The sequence below is a fragment of the Homarus americanus genome, unplaced genomic scaffold (assembly GCF_018991925.1).
Source record: "Homarus americanus isolate GMGI-L3 unplaced genomic scaffold, GMGI_Hamer_2.0 scaffold57980, whole genome shotgun sequence".
Classification (NCBI taxonomy): Eukaryota; Metazoa; Arthropoda; class Malacostraca; order Decapoda; family Nephropidae; genus Homarus; species Homarus americanus.
The window spans coordinates 13,603,566-13,630,653 of NW_024716703.1; the positions used below are offsets into that span (position 1 = coordinate 13,603,566).

The following is a 27,088-nucleotide window of genomic DNA, read 5'->3' on the forward strand; positions in this document are numbered from 1 at the left end:
TTCTTAAAAAAAAAAAAAAAAAAACGTACCTGGATAGAGAGGCTACCGGTGCCTGTCTTCTGTTGACCTGCGGCCGGCGTAGATTAAATAACTATGCACCCTTCCACTCTCTCACTGAGAGAGTAATATGTTATATATTATAATAGTTAGAGATGTTCAGATGGATTTAATGTGCGGATACAAGAGAGGCACCTCTCTCTCTCTCTCTCTCTCTGAAAACTAACATATTTTCTTACCATTACAGTTGAAAGGCGGGCTGATAATGCAGATGTCGCTACAAGTGAAGTATTACAAGTATGGTGACTCCCAACACTGTGATTGGGGCTCCACCTTCCACTGTGTAGAGTACGACTGTGAAACACACGCAGACGCGGGTATTGTCGCCGTCCTCAAGGAGACCTTCCGGTAGACTAACCACGCCCAGGAACTGATGGTGGTGGTTGTGGTGGCGTAAGTAGTGGTGTTTCAGGTAGTAGAGGTTAGTGTGGTGATAATAGTCCTGATAGTGGATTGTGATTGAATAGGTGATGGCGGTAGTTCGAGTGGTTGTTTTTATTATGGTGATGGTGGTATTCTAGTAACAGGCTGAAATTATGCAGATGGTGGTTATTTTGATGGTGTTACAGATAAATGTGGTGATAGAGGTGACGGCCGTTTATGAAGATGGTGGTGGTAATGGTGGTGGTAGTAATGGTGGTGGTAGTAATGGTTGTGGTGGTGGTAGTAGTGGTAATGACAATACAGGTGCCAGTGTTTTCCAGCTCGTAAACAAAATTGTCGTTTGGTCTGTTGTGATCCACTAAATTTCGATTAAAATTCAAACTTCATGTACAACAACAACAAATGTGTACAGTACTACTAAAGGCCCGACTGGAACTCTTCACAGACACACATCTTGTGACTGTAAAACTGCCCTGGTGAGCTGTAAACACTGTGGTGAAGCGAGGAAGGGGTTAAGATATCACAAGAATCAGATAAACGGATAACACACCAGGAAGGAGGGAAGAGGATGTTGTCAGGTGAGGTTCACGATGGTTCAGGAAAGATGTTCATGCCTTATAAATCTTGTTCTTTTTGTGCTTGGGTTTAAGGGTTTGATTAAGCAGCTACTCGGCCTTGATCACCTGCCCTCTGCCCCTCTACACACACAGGAGTCAACAATTAACAAATCAGGTTTACTGGTCACTAGTTATGCTTTCTGTCGTGTTCAAATTTTTCTACGTTAAAATTTGTATTGCAATTATAAATATCTCACGGTATGACTGTTGAGTGTAAATACACAATGCGTAGTAATTTTAATCAAAATATTCACAATCTTCCGCCCATAACAGATTCAGAGTGATGAGACGTGTTTTGAACATTTTTCACAGCTGTTATCAGTGATGTCCTTGGTGAAACTCTACTATTTGTCCCATAATCTACTTAATTACTTCTATATCCGCATTTTCCTAGTGTCAAGTAAAGGTAGAGGCTTCCACAGGTTCAGGCTTTGCTACTCTACGAGGTTTTAAACAACGAGATTTGCTGGATGGTGATGAAGGACCGCCAGGGAGCAACACACATGTCTCCCCATGATGTAACACGGGGAGAATGGTTCAGCCAATCACAACCCTCCTTATTAATGACGTCATCATTTGCCGGGGACCATAATACCCAATCATTCCCCTTGTTGCAACCTGGGGAAAATGTCTCAACCAATCGTAACGCTCTAGGTCATTGTTTGTCGACCCATCATTAAATACCTACGGCAAGCTACGTGCGTAAGATAACGTTACAGTGTAAACTAGGTCTGGTTGCGTCAGCTTTAGTTAGTAACAACTGAATAACGTAATCAAAAGATTAACAATAATATACATCATATCTGTGTAAGTCTGTAAGTCTTGCTTTCGCTAAGGTAAGAAAGATGCTAACAAAACTTATGTTATGTCTACTGAGCAAAGTTAGCTTAAAATAGCATGTTCATCTCCCTTATAATTATGTCGTCAGATGAGGAAAGTTTGAGGTAGATAACAAATTAACTTATAGATTAAGTTTAAGTACAGGCTAATTTAACTTGGATTTTTGTCAGCTGAGTGAAGTTTGGTTACGATAACAAGATAACTTACATATTATGTTGAATTATAAGAGTTAGGCGAAGATAATAAGCTAACTTATAAATTAACTTAAGTAGATGACTGAGACAAGTGTAGGTGACCATAACTGTGACGGGTTTCATCCAGTGGCAGGGATGGCGTCCTCCAGTTTTAAAAAAAGAGACTTGTGTTATACTACTGTAGCAAACCCAGACTGATAACAACAATTTGCTGTGTTAACTGTTCAATCTTATGTTGACTGTGAGGTGCTGTAGTGTAGTGGTGAGATTCACCTCGTCAATAAAAGTTCCCGAATTTCACAGACTCATACGGTACGATATTTTCCCCTTAACTTTGGATGGAAGGTACGATATTTTTTCCTTAACTTTGGATGGAAGGTACGATATTTTTCCCTTAACTTGGATGGAAGGTACGATATTTTTCCCTTAACTTTGATGGAAAGTACGATATTCCTCCCTTAACTTTGGATGGAAGGTACGATATTTTTCCCTTAACTTTGGATGGAAGGTACGATATTTTTCCCTTAACTTTGGATGGAAGAGCTAGTTACAGAAGTCTCAGTACACTTTAGTAGCCATTTTGCCCACTATCTTGCTTACAACAGCTAATTAAATAGAGGTCCTCTTAGAACACTCGATGGCATGGCTGAATAAAGTTAATAATTTTGGCGAAACAGAACTTTGGGCAACCCAGTCATGTTTGCGGTAGACTATCAAGAAGATCTTAACTACTGGTTGTGTTATTTTACCGTCATATGAGTCACCCATGTTCGCCGCTTTGTTAATAAACACACACGATATTTTGTTAAGACGTTCCCCATGCTCCCCCCCCCCCACCTTACCCTTCTTTTTAGTAACTTTTGGCCACATATAATAAAAAAGTACAATATCAGAGATTTTTTTCAGCATTGACAGACACCAAAAATAACATCTTACTTTCACAAACCAATTCACATATCACTTACGATACGTAAATACTCTTTGATATGATAATTATAATCTACACCCACCACCACCACCACTGTATACAGTTTTAATCAGTTTCATCGGATAATTTATTCCTACTACACGTTATTTCACCTTTATTTACACACCCAACACCAGCTGTTATTCCGTCAGTTCCAAAATGTTTATTCATAAAAATGTGTTCTTCAGTAGACAGGAGTTATAGTGTAATAGTGTAAAAATTCAGTCTCATTTGTTAATGTGTTTCCGCACGTTTAAGAATCTTAACGGTCACTGCGATAGTTATTTCTTGTTTCTGCTAATTTGATTCTTAGTTTGTAAGTTTTTATTTCATTGGACTCTTGCTCTGAACTGTTAAAACTAAATTCATATCGAGTTTGAGTGTACTTAATGTTTATTCCATTAATTATTAGTTTGCTGAGTGCTATGACTGAACTTATTTAATGTACTGTATATAACAGGCTACTACAACTGTAATTCACTCCTTTATCATTAACTATTTTCAATACTTGTACTTTATTTCTCACGTTCATTAGGTTACACTGCTACACTCATTCCTGATTGGTCAATGTTATCTCAGCTCATGTCAGCAAGAGCGAAAGTATTTGTTGAGGTGTTTTCGTTGTTAATTTACACTAATATATATTTCAGACCTATAATCTCCTTTCCTAACTTATGTGTTTACAGTTAAATTATTGCAAGAGTGACGATATGTCCATGACGTATGCAAATGTTAGGACGCTGAATGGGGAATGTTGTGTTCTGTGGTGAGTTCTGCCTTGCTTGGTGGTCCCGCTTGTCTGTATGATAAATCTACTTTTTATTATATTAATCATATTATATATACTACAGTTTACTACCAATAAACGTCCGCCAATACCGCGCCTTGCACAAGCTAATAAACGTTTATAGTTGAGCCTCTGTAGTTAAAGCGTTTAAATCTGCAATAAGAGAAACACAACTTATATGCATTTAATCTTTTCTTAAACTCTGAACTAAGTTTATAAATGTTTGATACAAGAAGAAAACTTTCATTATTCTTCGTAACTACGCACCATTTTTATATCTAGCTTCGAGTACGACCACACATACAGTATATGCACATGGGAGCGATGATCCTCAAGAACACAATGCCTCTCTACCTGTGGTGATCCACCAGAGGCGAGTTTTCGAGGACACGCTTTTTGAAACACTAAAGTAATTTTCCCTGACACTCCCCTTTACTTAAGATCTCCCTCTACTTTTTATTAGCAGCATACAAAATACACGTGAGAAAATAGTAGACATTATCAAAGTATATTGAATCCTGTCGTAGTTATGTGCTTGTACCTAAACCCGTAATTTTTTAAAGGTTGCTTCTAAATAAATAAAACTGAAATCGAGTGAGACGTAACTATTGTGTTCTTCGTTAATTAATAAGCTTTTAAATTTGAAAGTGAAATGTGTGGCCAGGCAGGCGGGACTTTGAGCACTAAGAAAGCAATTACCAGGAAATATAAACAATTCATTACTCTCATACAAGCTTAATTTATTATCGTAGTAAAGGCTGACGCTCGCTAGGATATGCGTAGCTCCGGCTAGTAATGATATCAGGAGCCAGTATTAAGCGTCTATCTGCCTGCTTATGCGAGTATTAAGGTCAGGTAACCACGTTGTGTCATGAGGCTGCTACAGTATGTGCCGAGAAACTTATTGGACCGAAGGTTATGTTAGGGTATGTTAAGCTAGGTTAGACTTGGTTAGGTTAGGTTAGGATACGTTAGGTCTAGGCTAAACTTGGTTAGGTTTGGAAGGATTTAGACCAAAGATTGTCAGGGTAGAGGCGTAACCGCAACACATCGCCAGATATTGACACAACTTTCGCGGTAGCAGCAACACGACAACAGCGGCTACTGACCAAAGTACAATACTGTAGTCCAGACTTTAGCTGCGACTGTAGCTGCATCGGTGCGCCAGTGTTAATCTACTATATTCCGACCTGGAAGGAGAAATTACGGCATCATTTAATATCTGCTTGTAAGGAATAACATGCAGTCAAAGTGAAGAACAAGAAACTCCTCTTCATTCTGACGCTGACTGCTACCATTCACTCATTTATCATTTCTACACGCATAAATCTGCCATAGGAATGAATGCTTTAATATTAACATCATTCTGAAATAAAATCTATTGATGATCCACGAGTTCTAGATGTATCATTCTTCACGTGTCATTATGAAGTATCATGTATCAGCCACAAGCGGGTCTCGTGATATGTAAAAACACAATATGTGAGAGTTTTTCATTATTACTAAATGTTTACTTTCTGCTAAATAAACTTATAGTTATTATTAAGGTATTTTTATATCCTTACTGAAGGTGGGCGAGCTTTGGGTGTATTCCTGCGAAGTCACATTTTCAAATATAGTTGGTTTCACAACAGTTATCTGCACAGTATGTCCCACCCTGACACCCTGCAGCTTGTAATTAAAACCTCCAGAATTTTGTTTTTGTTTTATTTACGTGCTGGCTCTTCATAATTTAATGAGTTGTCCAGGTCAATAAAACGGGTTCGTCTCTCTTGTTGCTATCAGTGAAAGTTTTGACCGCCACACACTGAATTCATTAAACCATATCTGGGCATCACATTAAACAATCATAATCGCCTAAACATTAAAATAAAATAAAAATGGATGCCGTTAAAGCTGTAAAAGGTCCATCACTGATATCCTTTGGAAGGAGATTGGACAAGTGAGAAAAACATTAATCACAAATAAAACTGTGATGGGAATAATCCCGTGGATGCAAGTTGACACAGCAACTGGGTGGTGGTAAATACCTAAACTTGACGTCAGAAGCTCCTGCTCAAGTCTAATGCCAGTGTCAGATAAGCCACGATACTCTGGGTTCATGTGGCGCTATTTCGCCATTCAAGGGTAAGGTAACTTTAGTGTTCGTATTTTACCTCCTTATCAGAACACCGTCACCAATCATAATTTTGTCAAAATATCAGTTTGACACAGAAAAAATAGTTACATTGCTGGGAAAAGTTTGAAAGCGACGAAAAAAAACAACTTCATCTCAATTTTGAGAAAACCTAATTAACCTTATCATCATGCAAATGTCTAAATCTCTGAATTTCCGAGATCATGAATTTCGTGTTATCTCACTCACCATAATTTTTCTTCACGATATAACCAGCGCAGCCATTGGCAGGAGTGGAACGACCCGAGTTACCTATTTTTAATTCCTTATTGCAAGTATTGTTATTCCCATAAGGCAGCAAATAGAAGAAGAATCTGTGGCAACCGCTCATTTAATCCGTATGTGCAGCCACAACCTCAAGCATCTCATTTTATCTGTACTTGTCCGAAATTTTAATCCAGACCGAGAGGTTAATTTATGCATTGTCAGAGATCATGCTGTGCCTCTACCTGATGAGTTTCTGAAGGACACCGGAGACAGGTAATAATGAACGAGGTCACACCATTGAAGTTTTACCATTTTCAATATTGTAGATACAAAATTTCAGGGTTTTTGTTTAGTTCAGTGAAATTATAATTTAACAGAGGATATATTTTGCCTCCATTTCATAACAGTGGATGTTGATTGACTGAAGAAATAAGAAGATATATAATTTTTTACTTCCTGTTCATGCTCGTGTAAATTAGTCTGAAGAAATAAGGAAAACTTTCTCAATAAATATAAGCAGAGAATGGTGTTACAATATCGGAACTTTAACAACACGGACCTTAAGATAAAATTTCGTCTTTAGTTTTCAACCAGTTTCGATATCGTATCGTTCACAACTTTCATAAATGTAATCCCTGTTGAAATTAATCTAAAGGAATATCCTCAATTACCGAGGAGGTGTGCAAACAACTAACAAAATGTACACAAGTTGCACCGATAAATGCTAGACAATTGTTGACATAATGTTACATATATTTTTATTGGTATTACATTAGTTTGCAAGACTCGTAGTTTCTGAAAATCATTTTTTTTAACGATGAAACTTCTGCACGGCTGAGAAAACACCAAGTTTGATAACATATTTATTTGTCTTATCGCTACGATACAGTGTATGGAGGTTGAGTACATTTTTCATAAAAGAATCATGTTGGTATCCTTGCTGACAATACCCCCGACATAATGGGAAGGACCTGATGGTGGAGGGTACAGTTGGCTACACTCCTGACTTTACCACTTAGTATTGCCAATCCTTTCTCTCTCTGAGGTATGAACTCCTAACTCTGAAGTGCGAATTCGAGGCATTCGCTCGTGAGCAAGTGAGCAGGAGAGGATTGATTTTGATTTTGCCGCTTGCAGCGGCTACTTTATTGTGCACCCCACACTCATCCTGTGAGCGGTAGCGCAAAAGGATTACAGAGTAGGGTTTACAAAGGGTCATAATAATTAACCCCGGTTGTCAGGATATTATGGCACTGAAAGTTACACAGTATTTCATTTACATTATTTGTTTAGTTCTATACATAAAGGGTAACTTATTCACAAATGCGTGAGAACAGGCGTGTGAGGCAGTATGTCTGGCCTCACACTTTGTTATTCACATTTACGTGGGAGGTATTCAAGCACATTGCGTATTTGGTTCTGTACATGAGAACTGATATAGTTACTAAGTGCAAAAAAGTGGATACAATCTTAATATGTCGGCTATCTTGCCATTAGAGATGAAGTGTTGTGCCATTTCACACACAGTGTGCTTGGACCTGTCCCTAAAAGGTTCTATCTTCACACAGTCGAGGACGTAGTGTTCAAGTGTGTGGCCATATGTCTGGCCACACACTTTACATTTAGTTTTGTTTACATCTGCTTGAGGAACATACTGCCAAAGGTACTTATATCCTAACCTTAATCTAGCGGGTACAACATCTTATAATCTAGTGATCTTGTTACTTGCTCCATATACATGTTTCACTTGATACATCTCATCATGGTAAACTATGGATCGACTAGTGCCTGTTTGCACTTGTCTACTTGCGTCAAACTCATCAATAAGTTCTTTCCTAATTACAGTTTTAAGGGTTCTTTTTGACAGACCCAAATTGTATTCAACGGTGTCTTTGTTAGACGCGAGTTTGGCGAGGGCATCAACTCTGTCATGTTTTATGAGGCCTATGTGAGAGGGGATCCACAACAGTTTGACCCTGACACCCCGGTCAACAAGGCACGCATATTTGTGTCTGGCTTCAGAGACAAGATCGTGACAACCTGAGTCGAGGGTACCAAGGGCAAGTAGTGAGGATAGAGAGTCAGTGATGATGAGACTGTCAGTAACAGTGGTTTCAATGAATTTAATAGCTGTGAGTATGGCAACTAATTCAGTTTGTAGAGTGGATGCCCAGTTGCTAATTCTAACTCCTTTCTCAATTATATTACCGTCAGGTTGAGTCACAACAATAGCACTTCCAGCCCTCCCACAGGCGGTGTTTAGAGATCCATCAGTGTAGATGGTCTGTGTGATATTATCATCAGTCTGTAGAGTGTGTATGTGTTCAAGAGCTCTCAATTTGGCAGTGTGTTGGAGATAAATGCTTTGTATAATTAATTTTTTAGGCGGATACGTCGGTATTGTGATATCGAAGGGAACTGTCCGCCAGGGTGGCAGGAAGCACTGTTGTGTCTCAACTTTGTACAGGTGGTCTAGTCCAAATATCTTCATATGTGTAGCTGTAGTTTGGATCCATTTAGACTCAGTAGTCCCATGGTTCATACATTCTAGCAATTTTAAGGAAACAATGTTATCAGGATCACCACGCAGAAGCCTCAGGGCTATCATGAGGTTGACTTCAATTATTCTATCTTTAACACTGGGTATACCTAGTTCTTTCCTCATATTAAGTACTTTAGTGCTCATGGGACATCCTAGGATAATTCTGAGGGCTTTATTTTGCATTTTCTCGAGCTTGTCAACGCCTTTCCCGTCACGAATGACCAGGGCTGGTGCGTGGTAATCTATCAGAGATCTTATATAGCCTAGGTACATTGTTTTAACAATTCTAATATTAGCACCATAGTGCGGGCTGTACCCCGCTACACTTCTAAGAGGTCTCAGTCTGTCAGTACATTGGCGGGTTAGCTGTTGTATGGCAGGTAGGGTACAAGGGACGGAAACACCAAGATATTTAAAAGAAGAAACATAGTCAATAGTGTTGTTACCTATCTTGAACTTGGCGGGGCCGCGTTTGCGGTTACCAGCTTGTTTGTTGAACACCTTAGTTTTGTCAGTGGAGATAATAAGACCGAGGTGTTCACAGGCTGCGTATACATGGTTCAGGGTGGTTTGCATTTCACGATGAGTTTTAGTATGTATAAGAATATCATCAGCATAGCTGATTGAGATATTGCTGGGGTTGTCTGGTATTAAATTTAATAATGCATTCATAAGAACATTGAACAAAGTGGGGCTAAGTACTCCACCTTGAGGGGTACCAAGTTGCATATCTTTAACTTCACTTTTGTAACCCTGAAACAGTGCAGCAGCCCTTCTGTTGGTTAGGTAACCACTTATCCAGTGTAACAGCCTACCTCCTATATCCATTTTGGCTAGTTCGTACAATATCAGTTGCCTATTGGCAATATCAAATGCAGCTTTTAGGTCAAGAAATGTGGTGTATCTGTGCCTTTCATCACCATGCACAGTTAGGAATGTGGTGATGCAATTATGTACACCTTTACCATGGGTGAAGCCATTTATGTTAGGAGACATGTGTTCTCTGATTCTATATAAGAGTCTGCCAAGAACCATCCTCTCAAAGGTTTTACACAGGCAGCTGGTTAGTGATATGGGACGAAAGGCATCAGGCTGTCCTGGTTTCGGTATTGGTACAACAATACTGCTGGTCCATGATGTGGGTAGTTGGCCCTCGGCATGACTCATATTGTACAATACCAACAATGGATTGCCTGGCACGCGCCTTAGTAGTCTAATGATGTTGTAGGTGACTCCGTCCTCTCCAGGGGAAGTAGACCTACCCCTGGCGAGGGCGGCGTCAAGCTCCCACTCAGTATATGGAACATCACACTCATCGTGCTGTTTGCCCAGCATAAAGCTAATAAGATTACTTCTCTCTACAGACTTCGCATCAAGGAGTCCCCGAGTCCTAGCTGGTAACATGTCATAGCTCGACACATGAGCCCACTTTGTTATTAGCTCATTCGACTTTTGCAGAGGGTTTGGATGGGAGACGTGTCTTCTGTTTTTACCTCTGATTATGTTTATGTCTTTCCAGGCTTTGCTGAGGGATGTGTGTTGGTTCAGGCTGTTGACATATGTCTCCCATGCATTTTGTCTGAGTTCGTTTACACGTTCCCTGACAGCAGCAAGGGAAGCTTGATACAATTGTAACATTTGAGGTGTTCTAAATTGTCTGTAACCCTTACCCACCCTCCTGACCCTAGCCCTGAGTTTTTTCAGCTCAGGGTCATTATAGCACTGCTGTTGCCTGTTCCCATTATGCTGACCACGTTTTCTCCTTTTTTTGGTGGAGGCATTGTTGGTGAAGTATACATAAGTCCTATCTATCAGATCGTCATGGAAACTTTGGTAATTGTCAGGCTTGTAGTCCTTGTACCAGTCATGGATGAAGTCTATGAACTGGCTTTCATGTTCTTGCTTGACTGTGATTCTACGTCTGTTGAGTTTACTACCAGTGGGGGTGTCATTGGCTACATGTATACTAGCTTGGATTGGGCTGTGGTCAGACATAAGATCAGTGACAACATCAGAGCTATGAGTTGTGTATGATAGATTAAAGCCAATACATTTGTCTAGACCCCCGCCATAGATGTGTGTTGGTTCATTATTACCTATAATTTGAACATCTTCATATGCGCTGAGAAGTGAGATAAGTCTCCTACCATTGGTGTTAGTGGTGGAGTCACCTAATTTCTTGTGTCTAGTATTCAGGTCACCCATTAGGACAGTGGGCTCAGTGTGTAAAAAGTCTGGGAGATCTGTGTATTGAAGCTGATCTGAGGGAGCATAGGCGTTTAGCACGTTGAGTGTGGAGTTGCCCAGGTGGATAGTGATCCCATGGTACTGAAGGTTGGTAGTCTTTTTGGATACAAGAGGTACATGCGGGAGTGACTTCTTAACATACATCAAACATGTGTGAGTAGAACTAGGATCATAATACACATAATTGGGCAGACTGGGTGGGGGCTTACCATTAGGTGTGAGACACTCCTGCAGACACACAATATCGATGTCCTCAGTCACAACTTTGTGGTGTAGGTCAGGGTATCGTTTTCTAAGGGATGAGATGTTCCAACTCATCACCTTCACCGCTCTGTATCTTTGCCTGGTATTAACACTGGCCATTATGAAATGTATTTGGAATTTTGTCTGGTATTAACACTGGCCATTATGAAATGTATTTGGAAAGAAGCAAAAGGCACTGTATGCTGTGCTGCCTGTCCCTTCGGCAGGCAGTAGGCCAGTTAACCTTTTGGAAACACTTCTGGAGCACGTACGGCTCAACAATTGTTGTATTTCAGTGGCAGACAACAACACACTTTGGTTACACTCGACATCACCACCATTTTCTGTTTGTGCTTGTTCATCTTCACTGACCATGTCCACAGAGGCATCAGTAGAACTGTTACCAGTATCACTATTTTCCTCTGCGTGGACACTAGTTCCTGGTGGGTCTTGAGTTTCCACATCTGGTACTGACATCTGAATGTCTTCAGTTTGACTGTAATTTTTCCGAAGTTGCTGCACTGTGTTGGTGGTGTTTTTTTCCTTTAGTGTATCACAGAGGCTCCTAAACATTTCAGTTTGAGCTGTAAACTGAGCTTTGAGTTCTTTAATTTCATTTTTCAAATCATTGATCTCTTCACGTTGTGCGTGTTCATGGAGTGTGTTGGCAGCTACCTGTTGTGTCGGTACGTCTGTGTTGCCCCATGCTGATCTTTCGATGACTGCTGGTGATGATCCTGGAGCTTTGGTGGGGAGGGCGGGCCAGGGGTTGGCCGTAGGGAGTACCCTAGCAGCATTAGTGTTTCTTGAGACCTGCCTGGGTGGCGGGTCTGGGCGCTGAAGGGGTGTAGGAGCTCTAGAACAGTTAGGGTGCCATACAGGAACTCCAACTGTTTTGCAGTTAATACACTTCTGTTGGATGACACCCCCTTGAGCAACTGTATCTCTGCAAACCTGTGTTGCATGTTGCCTTGAGCAGAGACCACACCACGGCTTAGTCGAGGGGCATAACCGGGCCACATGGCCCCAGTGCTGACAGTTGTAACACCTCCGGTTAGGGGGCTGATAGAGAGTTACCTTCAGAGTCCGATAGGCACCACGGACTCGAATGGTCTTGGGTGGGTCTTCCGAGCCAACCCAGTCTGCAATGACTGCATTCTTGCCCCTGAGTCGCTTCGTCCTTCTGATGTCGGGATGAGCTTCTAGTAGTGTAGGGGTCTGGTACTGGTCGAGCCCTATGATTAAGATGGTTTTCTTGCTCGATGGTTGGGATGATTGTTCCATGGTTATTCCCCTTATGCTATTGGTGAGGAGATCCTGTATGACTGCTGGGTCGTTTCTAATCAGAACATGATCTTGTGTACCGACTCTGAACTGAAACTCAGCCTCAGGATATTTGTCTTCCGCATCGTTCAGCCAGAGATACTTGTCTTCAGGTGATGTACCTTCAGGGAAGTATAATCTTACTCTCATGGGGGGTTGTGGTTGTAGTTGATTGTCTCTAAGTCTTTCTGCCTTTTCGGCCTTCCGCTTGTTCCTGGACTGAACTAGTTGAAAGCCATCTTCTCCGTTGGTGTCAAGGTCAACACCACAGTCGCCTGGCTCAGTCAGTGCATCAGGAGAGTTAAAGCGAGCAGCTGGGTCTCCAGTCAACTCAGACATGGTGGAGTTACAGGGCTCGACTTATATGCCTACGTCAGAGGCCGAGGACTGCTTGGCACTCCTAGGAAGTCAGCGGTGGTTGGGAGGCGTAACCCTCTTAGAGGACAAAGGAGATTGGCATCTACTGTACAGCGTATTAGCGGTGTGAGGGGAGGCCGTGAGCGGGCCTCCCGCGGAGGGAGTGTGGTGTCGGGGGACTAAGGTAACAGGAGTTTTCTCAGTTTATAAACACTTTTATTACACTACACTTGTTCTTAATAGCATGTCTGTTTTTCTGGTTAGATACAGTATCAAAGTCAATTTTAGTTTCAAAAGAACTAACCAGCTTGGCACACTATGAGGACGGGGGTTTGTGTAAACAAACCCTCACCACATGGCCGAGCGTGACCACAAGGGTATAGGCCTTGCCTCGCGGGCACCTACACCTACACACGACACAGTGCTCAACACACGGTAGTTCACTTGTTATACAGGCAACATATTTGCAGTTGTTGACCAATCTGTTAAGGTAATCCTCCAAGTGATAGTGTTAGAAGGAACACCTAATATTCAGTACCACCCTGTGAGAATCCTGCACCTTAATTCCCAGTGTGTACCACCGTAATCTTAAAAAGATCACAGCTGGTTCACGCACACAGCCCTGCTCACACACACGCTGAGGGGAAAACGGAGCAGGAGAGGTGTGTCGGGGTAGGTGTCTTTCTGTGTGGGGGAGGGGGGGGTTACTGGGGGTGAGGACGGAGGGTGTACAGTACGGTATATCAGTTGGAAGACATTAAATTGCAGAATAACACAATAGGATGAGAGGGAGATGATTTTTTTTTTTTTACGGGGAATAGCCTACCCGGGCACAGGTCACTGACCCACAACGGGGCCTGGGGGTAATAATAATAATAATAATAATAATAATAATAATAATAATAATAATAATAATAATAATAATAATAATAATAATAATAATAATAATAATTCATAGCAAATAAAATTTATAATAAAAATAAAAAATTGAAAATAGAATAAAATAATAATAATAATAATAATAATAATAATAATAATAATAAAGAACCATAAAGAAATAAAAAAGATCAAAAGTGAGAAACAATATACAGTATGTACTGTATGTTGTGTTGTCAAAGTAAGAGAAACAATTGAGACCCTTCAATTGTGTGTAAATATGGCAGAAAGTCAGATCAGCAACCTGGGACTTGGTCACAATTTTCGTGATGCCATATGGCAGCAGGGTCTACCATTAGACAACACATTATGCTTCCAATATCTTCCCAGGCGGTAGTACCTCCCTGTTTGGTAGCTGCCTACTCCCTACTAACGTGTTCCTTTGCTAAACGAGGCATTTATTAGCAAATGGATTTTGGATATGTTTGAATCTATATCTTGTTAAAGCAGCGAATTTTTTTTTTAACCCCTTGACTACAAGATGGAACTTCCCCAGCTGAATTAAAGCTGAATTAAATCGTCTGGTGGTAACCAGAATAAAGTATATAATAAGACGTTATAGTGAAGGGATTAATTAGCAATTAAAACACATATTTATTGTAATGCAAACTTGATGCGAACAAAAGTAGTTCAGTCCGGTATAGAATCACCAAACCACATAGTTTAATTGTCCCAAACAGGTCAAATGGATACAAAATCAAAAAAGTTTTATTATTATAATTATTATTATTAACAAGTGTGCAATTTGTGATATAAAGCTGCTGTTTAAAGATGTTAAATCATAAAGTTCTACATTATGCACTGGACGCGACGAAGGTGCAAGAGGAACCACACGATTACCCAATACCCACCCACTCCCTCACCCTCCTGCCTCCACCACCTAACTCCTACTCTGGCAGTTATGATGAGAACACAAATGCAAGTAATACCCAGTATTTCTAGCAACGGTCACGAACTTATGCAGTAAAATCATATTTGTTTGATTTTCAATTATGTGATTTGCTGTGGGGCAGAGGCAACTCACGTCAGCGTGAGCCAATCACAGAATATAGAAACAGCCAATCACTGCCGAGGTGATATGGTGGCCCCATAAAATTACGCGGTCACTTTCAGACGACTCGAGACTCGCCAGTCAGCCTTCGTTGTGAATGGACGTCTCTCTAGACCCCTCACTGCCAAGCCAGCCAGTTTATCTCTTACCGTTGACGAACTGAACTTAAACGACCACCTCACAAACCATCACTTTGACACGTGGGAAGCTTGTTCTAGACAACGCCCTTTCTGTGCCTCCCCACTGATCAGGGGTGACTCCTGATCAGAGGCGGCTCTGATTGGGTGCTCTGCAACGGCTTCTTGCAGCGGACTTGTGCCGCGACCCCACCGGTGCTACTTACACCAGTGGCTATTCTTCCTCTTTTCTTCCTTCTTTTTCGCTCTGGCCTGGGGACCTGCACCCTAAGGTGTATTCGTCCTTGGGTCCCCCCTGTAACTGTTCACCTCCCTCCCAGGAGTTTGTGAACAAGAAAGGGGGCAGGAGCACTACCCATCCCTCCGCCGAGCCTTCCTAGGTAACCGTGATCGTGCGGGTCCACCTGGGAAGGGGGTCGCAATCCTGAATCCCTACCTCCCCCTAATTAGGTACACTAGCTCACGTCTATAAGTGAGCATTCAGTAACACTAGGGAAGTAGGATCCCCTGACGGGGCTTCCGGGACAGTGTTGCGGGAACCACTCTACGACCACTCGACCAACAAGGGGCGGTGGGGAGTGTTGTAATTCCTGTAACAAACTCCTGTCCTGGAATAGGTAGGTCTCCAATCTGAAATCACGCAAGGGTGGCATGTCCACCACATACTCTCTGGAATGAGGGCACACCGGATACGGATACGCTCCCATGAAGGGGGCGTGACTGACGAAAGAAAAACCGAATTGGCAAGACTCCTTACTGCAACACTACTTATCAAAATATCCAACCTCATCACGACCAAGGACTCCTTCATCGCCCTGTGCCTGACTGAGAATGATGTCGACTTACTCTTATCGAACGACAGCACAAGGAAACTCAAGTCCGCGAAATTTGAAGTTGCAGTCCCTCCTCAACTCCGAGCGAGGAAATCAATTGTGGTCAAACGACTAGATAAAGCAATCACCGAAGAATCAAGTGAACAGCAATTGGTATCTGATATAGAAGACAAAAACGAATGGGCCAAGGTGGAGGAAGTGGTCAAGCTGCCCAGACTGCCATCCATGCTCAAAATACGATTCACGGAAATAGCCATGGCCCAAAAAGCAATCCAGGAGGGACTTTGTCTCTCCTACTACCATGTCAGCAGCAGCCAGGTGGAGCAGGAGGAATTCTTCCCCATCATTCCATGCTGGAATTGTTACCAATATTCACACATGGCTACAGACTGCCCTAACAAGGACACCAAGCACTGCTCAGAATGCGGGAATAAGGGGCACACCTTCAGAGAGTGCAAAAACAAAGATAATCCCAAATGCCTAAACTGCGAAGGAGATCACAGAACACTGGCTACTCGCTGCCCCATACGAAAAGCAATAGTCAACCAAAAGAAGGAGAAGGAGAGGGAGAAGACGCAGGAACAGCAAAACAAGACATATTCAGCTGTGACAAAACTAACCAGAGAAACGACAAAGATCCTCGAAAAAGTCGCCACACCACCCCCCGCAAAGCAACCTATTTTGCTTCAGCTTGGAAATAATCTTTCCGTAAAAATAATGACCTCCATAATCCACGCCCACATCATGAATATAGCCAGACCTGGAACTTTTGCCAAGGCAGCAAGGGACATGTTCACCGCCAACAACCTGCCAGACATGGAATTCCCAAACGATGTGCCTTCTACTGAAATTTTCAATTTAATTTACAAATCAGAGAGCACTGCAACTCAAATACCATCAACTCACGAACCATCAACTCAAGAACAGACTACCTCAGGCATACAACCCGAGCCAGCAAGCGAGGAAGAATCGATGGAAGACGCAAGCGAAGATGAAACCACCACAATAACAGAACAAGCCGCCAGAGTCAACACCCAAAAAAAGAATCAAGCAGGAACTATGGCACCACCTGCTCCCAGAGAGACCACGGAGAACAAAGACCTAGGGCATGAAACTGGTATTCGATTCTACTCCACTACAGCTCCCCCCATAGTCTCAACAGAAAGACTTTTGGCAGAAATAAGGCAAGGCAAGATTAAATACACATACTCAGACAAAAACCTAGATGACACACATATTGAAACACTAATCAAGAAAGGAAGAATACTCACAAGACACAACAGAATAGAAAGAGTTGATCAGACAACATATACAAAGATCCGCCTGGGCCTGGACAGGAGGGTGTCAGGGGAGCACCGGTCAGCAAAAATGGCGCAAACCAGCTCCAGGCACCAGCCTTCATAATAAATAAGCTTAAAATAATCCAACATAATGTCTTAGCATGGATCCCACAAAGAGCAAGCGAATTATATAACACATACCGTAACATAGACCCAGATATTATTCTCATCAATTCGCATGGTAAGAAAAACATAAAACTATTTAACTACACAGTGTACCAAAAAAACACTCAAGACACACAACATGATGGAATTGCCATAGCCATCAAACGAAACATACAACACAAGATACACGACTCATTTCAAGAAAACTTTCTGGCGATCGAAATTAACTGCCCAACAGGACCTATTATAATCGGCACCTGTTACCTCCCTTCGAGAAGACCCATATTCCCACTAGCAGACATGCTCAAACTCCTGAGAAGAAACATACCAGCATATTTCTTGGGTGATTTAAATGCACGACATCGTGTCTTGGGGCACCAGGACAACAACGCCGTGGGCAAGATTTTAAACACATTACTGAGTCACGGCAACGCAATACACCTTGGCCCGGAATTCCCCACATACATCAAAGCAGGTCAAATCGGACATCCAGACATAGTACTAACAAACCAGCATCACCATCTTAACCTGCAAATGGAACCCGGCCCAATAACCACCGTGACCATCTCCCTATCGTAGCCACACTCTCCACGTCGCCAATACAGATCCCTGCCAGGATGAGATACAGCTACAGCCGGTCCAACTGGGAGGAATTCCAAAAGGAGTTAAGCAACCACCAAATAACCCAACTAAACAACAAACACACCTCCCAAATAGACAGCACACTGGAGATATGGTACGGAAACGTGATCCAAGCAATGGAACACCACATACCCACGACCACTCACCGTACATTACCACACCCCCAATACTCACATCAATCAAGAATTCTACAGACACAGTTCAGTAATTTATTCAAATTAATCATAGAACAAAGATGGACGCCAGAATACAGAATACAATATTACACCATACACGAACAACTAAGAAACATGTCCAAAGAAGCATACGTGAATAACTGGGAGAAATTAATAGCAGACACAGAAGCAATTTACCACAACCCGAAAGAATTCTGGCGAAAAATTAAAAACCTAATGGGAATCTCCAGCAACGAATCAAACTACATTTTAAATAGCAACCAAATCAAATTAACTGAACCCAAAGAACAAGAACCTGAATTCAGGAAATATTGGAGCAAAATATTTCAAATAAGCCAGGAAGACAACCTGAACTTCTGTATGAACACCGAGCAACAAGTAACCAATCACATGACACACACAACCCACATCTGGCAACCAAGTCCCAGCATAGACATAAACGCTCTGGACGATCTTTCCACACTGATCAAACCAATCACCGCAGAGGATATTCAGAAAACAATAAACAGTTTCAAGAACAAGGCCCCGGGCATCAGTAAAATAAACAAACCCATACTCCAGCATCTACCAATCAACATGATACTCCAACTCAGAAACATTTTTAATGCAGCACTTGCCTCTGGCTACTTCCCAAGGAAATTTAAAACAGCAAGCATCAGACTTATACCAAAACAAGGTAAATCCCCAATCCAAGTATCAAATTACAGACCAATCTCTCTTCTAGAAACACCGGGAAAAGTCCTAGAAAAAATAATTAACCACCGACTGAGAACACACCTCGAATTTGAAGAGAAGTACAACCCCAGACAGCACGGATTTAGAAAACATAGAGGAACCCATACAGCCTTAGCCCTAATTTACGAAAACATAGCAAACGCGATGCACAACAAGGAGCAATGTAACGTAGTATTAAGGGACGTAGCAAAAGCATTCGACAAGGTCTGGCACCTAGGGCTCAAATACAAAATTACCACCCAAGAACTTCCCAACAACTTTACTTCCTTTCTTTGCAACTTCCTCGACAATAGAGAGGCCAAAATTATCATAGGTAACCACATAGGCCCAAGCTTCAAATTATACAGCGGAGTACCACAGGGAAGTAACCTCTCGCCCACACTCTACACAATATATACGGCGGACATGCCACCTCCTATACACGGAGAATACGTAGCTTATGCTGATGACGTCACCCAAATCATCCGACATCCAGGCAAGGGCAAACAGATGATGGCACGGAAAACAGCCCACGCCATCGAGCAAATCAACGAATATGAAAAAAAGTGGAAAATTCAAACCAATACACAGAAACTAATGATAATACACATTGCCAAAATAAACCCTGCACCAATCACAGTCAACAACGTACCTATACAATACTTCAACGAAGGCAAAATTCTGGGACTCACAATAACAAGAACAGGCATAGCAAAACACGTAAAACAATGCAAACAGACTGCCCAATCACAATTCACGAAACTACGAAGATTCAGCAAAATGGACACCAAAATTCAACTACATCTATACAAAGCACTTGTCCGCCCTCACCTAGAGTATCTACCAATACCACTCAACACGATCAGCAAATCCAGCCAACTTAAACTTCAATCAGTACAAAACAAAGCTATCCGTAGAGCATCAAAGCAACTCCCGCCATACACCACCAAAATACAAGAACTTCACGAATTATACAATATCGAACCACTGAACACACGTACACACAGCCAAGCACAGAGACTATGGAGCAAACTTGAAGAGATGGAGGACCCATTATTCTCCAAGTTAAAAGAAGAAGGAACTACTAAAACACACAGCTGGTGGCCCAAGAGCCTCCATGCTGACATAGTAGAACAAGACCCACTTTACACATATATGTGAACAAATAACACCACCATCGAACAAACATAAATTAACACCCATTACAAAAATGAATACCCAGCTAGCTTAGCTTCCCTCCCCTCCACCTTCCTCCCTTGAGCGGGCAGGCGTGTGCTGCGTGCAGCCACTACCCCAACATTTCAACTCGTCTCCGCTAGGTGGACAACCCACCTGATATCTACCCCTCCCACTTTTCTTCCCGTTTCTATGCTTTACTTCTCTCTCTCCTCTCCTTTCCCAGTGCAAAGTCATTTGCCACTTTACTTCATTATCATCATCATCATCAGACGACTCGAGACGGGCGAGGACGACGGACGAGGAAACACCAACAGCTGATTCAGCTAGACCTAGGACCTCTTCCACTGTCCCTGAAAAACACACATCTGACATTCCAGTCTCTCCATCTGACAAATATGTCGGTCCTATCGACATATTAGGCCTCTCCTACAGTATCGGACCTCCCTTAGGAACCCCGAATACTGCTGAGGGGCCTGGTGTGAAGAGAGAATCATCAGTGAGTTTTCAGACCTTTTTCTAACACTCTAATTCTTCTCTTCCGTGTCGTTAAAGGACCTACTCCCCTGTCAGTTGACGTACAGGGGAGTATTCGTCTGGAAACGTCCTCTGTCCCCACACCTCGCTAGAACGTGTTAGTGTGAAGGATAGAGGGTCAGCACAGCCTGCCGATTCACCTGGGGACCTGTGTCATAGTGCAAAGTCTCCCCTAAGTGAGGGACGCAGGAAATTAGGGACATCTGTTAGGGGAAATCTCCATAAATCTCCACTTAGGACTTAGTAAACATGCCCTCCATAAAAGTTAAAGTAGACCGCACCCTCCAACAATACTCAGACCTGGCCTCACTGATCTTCCGGCTAACCTTGATTTTTCAGATCCGATCTTTCATATATGACGATATAATCAAAATTTTCCTCCAGACTGATGAAGATGCTGACAAATTCCACTCCCCAGCAGTGAGTAAGAAACTCAAAGATAATGGCTGCACGGTCCTCAGCTCGACTGAGTACCGTGCAAAATGCACCCTGATATGCCGGAAAGTCATCCCTCCTATCCTAGAAAACCCTAATCTCCTCACTGAACTGAACTCTCACAACACTAACCAAATGACAAACCAAATGACATCAGCAACCCGGATGGGAACCCTTCCCTTGCTTAAAATCACCACAGCTACACAGATGACATTGCAATAAAATCACTAGGCATAAAAATGAGCAACAACATCATCCCCTCACGTGACATAGAATTCCAACACTTCATCAAGGTTCACCAATACTACAACTGTTATCAATTCAAACACAACGCTAACCAGTGCAAAACCATACAAACATGCTCCAAGTGTGCCAACAAAGGCCACTCCTCAAAATGAAGCCCTAAGATTCGTCACAGGCGAAAGATACCCTTTCACCAGAACCACAGCCGAGATACATAGAGACCTGAGAATGAAACCCATCAACCAGCAGCTGCACACCCTGGCCAGCAGAATCTGGCAAAAGATAGAACGATCAGAGCAAGAACTCCTTCAAAGACTCCCACCAGATAACGACAAGAACCATACATGGTTCCCAAAAAGTTTCCAAATCTCAAAAGGTCCATTACCACCCCCGATCTACACGGCCGGGCAATAGACAACCTCCCTAGACCAACATCCGCCAGTAGGGTCGGCGGAATATGAAATAAGGCCCTTAAAACACCCAAGTATGGGATAAGGTAGGATGTCTAGTGCCTGTACCGACAGACAATAAATAACCCATGACACAACCCTAACACACTATTAGCTTAGCTAGGCGGTCAGCCCGCCCTCTCTTACCTCCTCCTAAACTTCTTCAATTTCCGAACTATAACTTCCTTCCCCCACCTCTAATCTTCTTTCACCCCTCCTTTCTCTACAAAAAAAAAATACCATCATACATTTGGCACACACCCTAAGCAACGGAAACAGGTCGCTTTTCTTGAAACTTGCAATTGAGGGTTTGAAGACCGACGGCCTCCCTACCATACACATTCCTGATTCCTTCAGAACCGGACCCGACCTCACCTTCCCCACTGCCCCCATCTCCGACAGGACCTTCACTACCCCCAACCCCCAGACCACAATGCCCCCCCACCTCCCAAGAGAAACCACCACTACATTCCCCCTCCGCCCTTCCACATCGGCCATGCCCATACCGGACTTATTTCACCAGACTACCATTACCTCACTCTCCATCATGCCCCTCCCACCCTCCAGGGAAATCAGTCCAAACCTCCCGGCCCCTCCTCCTCGACCTTGCCTACACCTGACCTATCTCACTTGACTACCATGAACTCCCGGACCACAGACACCCACACCAAACTCAATCCTCCCCGAACACCTCAGACACCCAAAAAGAAAATGGCAGCCCATCCCCCCACAGCCCTAGTAATACGGACCCCTGTATCAAAGAGGAAGAACACCTCTCCCCTCTCTCCCTACACACCTAACAGCAAAAAAATTAACATTACACTCATCCAACAAAATCTATAAAAAAAAATATATTCTCCACTCCCCCAAAGGAAACAGGAAACAACCCCGATACGAACCTAGCACACTCCCCTCTTTCCCCCAACTCCCTGCACACAGTCACGTCATCGCCCATCCCTCATCTACATATACCACACACAGACCACGCTCACAGTCACCCGACAACTTAAATATAATCCCTGCTACCCAGAATTTCAATCTCATATAAGTAACCAAGAACAAATCAGACACATCCACACTAACATGATCACCATTATGCAATTCAACTGTAGAGCATATCATTCAAACAGACACGTCATCTCTCTCCTTTTACAAGAACACAACCCAGACATTCTCCTCCTCAACTCAACATACACAAACACCAAAATCAAACACTTCGGCTACACAAGAAGACAATCACCCCACGAACTACACGAGGGCGTTGCAATCCTCATCAGATCCTCCATCAAACACGAATTCATCACCGACTTTGCCTTCAAACACTTCATGGCCGCCAAGATCGACACTCAACACGGACAGATAATCATTTGCACAACATACTCAAGACCAAACACACTTATTCCCTTCACAGACCTAAACTCCATCCTTAACAACACACACCTACCTGTAATACTAATGGCCGACCTCAATGTACACCACACTGCACTCCAACACAACAGCATCGACCCCCATGGCCAACAACTACACACTCTGGTCACACACAAAAACCTTCACCACATTGGACCTTTCTTCCCCACACTCTACTCTGGTTACGGCAAAGGCATACCAGACATCGTCATCACTAACACTCCTGCCCTCCAATTCCAGCACTACATTACACCCGGCCCCCTATCAGGCTCAGACCACTTACCCATCACTCTTCACCTCTCCAACAATCCCATCCTCCTCCCAACAACCACACCTCAATACCAGTATCAACACGCAGATTGGAATGCCTTCCAAACCACACTCTCTGAACAACAATACACACTCAACCTCGAACACCAACCCACTAGGAAGATTGAAGAAACCTGGACACACCACTTTAACACTATCACCGCCATAGCAGATACCCATATTCCAAAACACCGGTTCAAGAGAAAATACTCCTTCACACTCTCCATAAGAACTCAACGCCTACTTCACTGCTACAGGTCACGATTCGAACTAAACAAACTTAACCTCGCACCAGTTTATGCAGACATCTCCACACTAAGAACACACATCATCCACAGCCTCCGACAAGACCATGACGTTCACTGGGCAAAACTCGTAGAGGCTGCCCAAGAACACAGAACACGTAACCCCCGAGAGTTTTGGCAAAGTATCGCCAAACTAAGAGGAACAGCTAAGCCCCCCTTCGATCACCTACTAGTAAACGGTAGGAAAATCAAAGAGCCAGCTGACGTAGCACAAACACTAAAACAACACTGGGAACACATTTTCCACACACACCCCCTCCTCCACACAACAAAGGCACATCTTAAACCACATAAACAACATCATCACACAAATACAAACACGACAGAACAACTCCTGACAACACAATAGATACCTCCACACTTACACTGAACCATATCCTCACTGCTCCTTTCACTCCAACAGAAGTCAAACAAGCACTTAACTGAACCAAAAAGAAAACACCAGGCGACAGCAATATAGGTCAAGCAATCCTCAACCACCTACCCCCAGAAACAGTCATAGCCATTACATACCTTTACAACACTCAACTGGCTACAGGATACTTCCCAAAACTCTTTAAAACAGCCACAACCATCATGATACCTAAACCAAATAAAAACACAACAGACCCACAAAACTACAGACCGATCAGCAGACTACAAGTCTTAGGCAAAACTTTTAAAAGACTATACAACACTCACCTCAGATACCACCTTGAAGATGAACAACTAGTCCTACAAGCAGTTCGGATTCAGGGCACACCACTCAACATAATGACAAACTACCTTCATATGAACAAAGGAGCATACAAGACAGCACCCATTACAAAAGACGTACAAAAAGCCTTCGACACAGTTTGGCACGACGGACTAAAGTATAAGATATGCACCAATTTTAACCTCCCTCAAAAATCACAACAATTACTATGCAACTTCCTAACCGACAGAAAAATGAGGATAAAATTCACACCTGCCTACTCTGACCACTTCACACTGCAAGCAGGAGTCCCACAAGGGTCAGTCCTGTCCCCAACTCCATACATTCTTTACACAAATGACTTACCCGACCCCTTACACATCGACTCTCTGACAATACAGTACGCCGACGATGTAACCCAACTAGTCAGACACTTAACAAATCTTGACCACCTAACATACAAAGCACACAGGGAACTAGAACAATGGGAACTTCTCTGGCGAATACAAACTAACCCTAACAAAGCACAAATCACCTACTGCGGCACCAAAAGACGCCAACCACGTCACATGTACCTAAACCCTTACATCGACAACCCTTCACCCATAACTGTCAAACGAACAAATACAATCCTAGGAGTCACATTTAACGACACTCTCACCATGACACACCACGCCAAGATGAAGTCAGCCATCGAAAACAAAGCACTCGGAAATATACAGAGATTCAGAACCGCATCAATCAAAACCAAAACACACCTATTCAAAGCCCTCATACGCCCACTACTGACTTATGCACCTAACACACTCCAGCTAGCAGCACCATGAAACGCCAAGAAACTTCAAGTCATACAAAACAAAGCACTAAGATTCATCCATAACACACACTGGTCATCCTTCACCCCAAATAGACATCTACATGAACTCAGCTCCCTCCCTCCACTCAACATCTACTGGAGACAACTAGGAGACAAGCAAATAGAATCACTCCTCACTTCTTACCCTCAATGGCAGGAATACTTCGACAACATCATACTCCCACACAGATTCAGAAACAGGAATCCCTCCATACTAAACTGACCAAACACACCCCACCCACCTCCCCTATATTAGTAACCCCCATATCAAACCCTAACTTCCCTGTAACCATACCCAACAACTTCCCCCGAAATCAAACCAAACACCTCACCTAACCCACATCCAACCACTCCTCCCTAACCTAACCTAGCCTAGCCTAACCTAACCTAACCTAACCTAACCTAACCTAACCTAACCTAACCTAGCCTAACCTAACCTATCCAACCTGTTTAAAAAAAAAATCTCTGCTGACCCTGCCCCAGTTATACAGAACAACCACCTCCCTCCTCACCCCCCTCAAACAAAACCCTACGCCCCCAAACTCACACCCAAACACCACTCCCGAGTAAAACCCAACTCAACCAATCTCAAAAATTAAAAAATTAAAAAAAAACTTACTCCTTCACTAACACCTCACTAACAATCCCCCCAAATAAAAACCTAACATACCTTTACTAGCAATTCACCCAAAATAAAAATTACCTTTACCAACCACTAATAAAACCTACAATCCTCCCAAACAAAACTTAATATACCCGACCTTCTAACAACCCCTTCCACCCCCTTAAAAAATTTTATATATATATATATATGTATATATATATATATATATATATATATATATATATATATATATATATATATATATATATATATATATATATATATATATATATATATATATATATATATATAGATAACTATTCACATTAACACACAAATCAATACCCCTAAGAAGATCCTACACCATAAATCAACTTATACCTCCAAAGCACCCCCCCTAAAAAAACCTCCAATCTCCATAACCATACCTAAAATCCTCCCAACAATACATACCTCACCTTACTAACAATATCTTACCCTCCCTCCCCTCACACCTTACATGTCCACACACACACAACAACCCCCCTAAGTAATCCTATTTCAGCACAAATCAACATACCTACCTCCACCCCCTAACCAATCTCCAAATACAACTCCCCCACAACCAATCTCCAAACATAACACCCCCAGACAAAAGCCTTACAGAAATACTTGGCTCTCTAGAACCAAATCAAACATACCCAACCTCTGTGACAACCACTCTCAATAAAATCGACCTAACTCAAATTGAAACCAACCCACCTTTATCTCATTCTCATGTCCATTCATAATTTGACAAAAAAGCTCAAATCTGTCTCCTGCTATTACTAAAAACTGTCCTACGATACGCTCATCCTTCCTTGCTACGAATACTTTGACATTTCAAGCTCAAAGATTCAAAACCCTTCCTCCAACTCGCTCCGTTCCTCTTTGACATAGCTCAAAGACTTTACCTTCATCTTTCTCCAAAAAACTCTACGACTATCTACATTTCCGTTTTCCCTTTCCTTGTTTTTCGATGAGTGAGTGTGCCTGTGCGTTCGTCCACCTGCGCTTCTCTGCTTGCGCCGCCGCTGTGGTGTGGCAGTTCTTCCTCCACTCTGCCAACAACACAGACGGAGCTCAGACGACAACCGAAGCACCCGCGTTGGCCCTTTGCCGGCCCGATCCAACTCCCCCCCCCCTCTGCCTCGTCCTGATTGTGATTGTGTGTTGCAGCACCACCCAACCATCTGGG

The 27,088-nt window shown here is 42.6% G+C and overlaps 1 long non-coding RNA gene across 1 annotated transcript in view; it reads left to right on the plus strand.

Moving 5' to 3' along the window:
- The window catches only part of LOC121858286, a 54,659-nt gene extending 49,271 nt beyond the window's left edge, over positions 1-5,388 (plus strand). Inside the window, exon 2 of the long non-coding RNA XR_006087408.1 lies at positions 245-5,388. This is a non-coding gene — a long non-coding RNA (uncharacterized LOC121858286). The remainder of the gene's footprint in view (positions 1-244) is intronic.
- Positions 5,389-27,088: the final 21,700 nt, after the last annotated feature.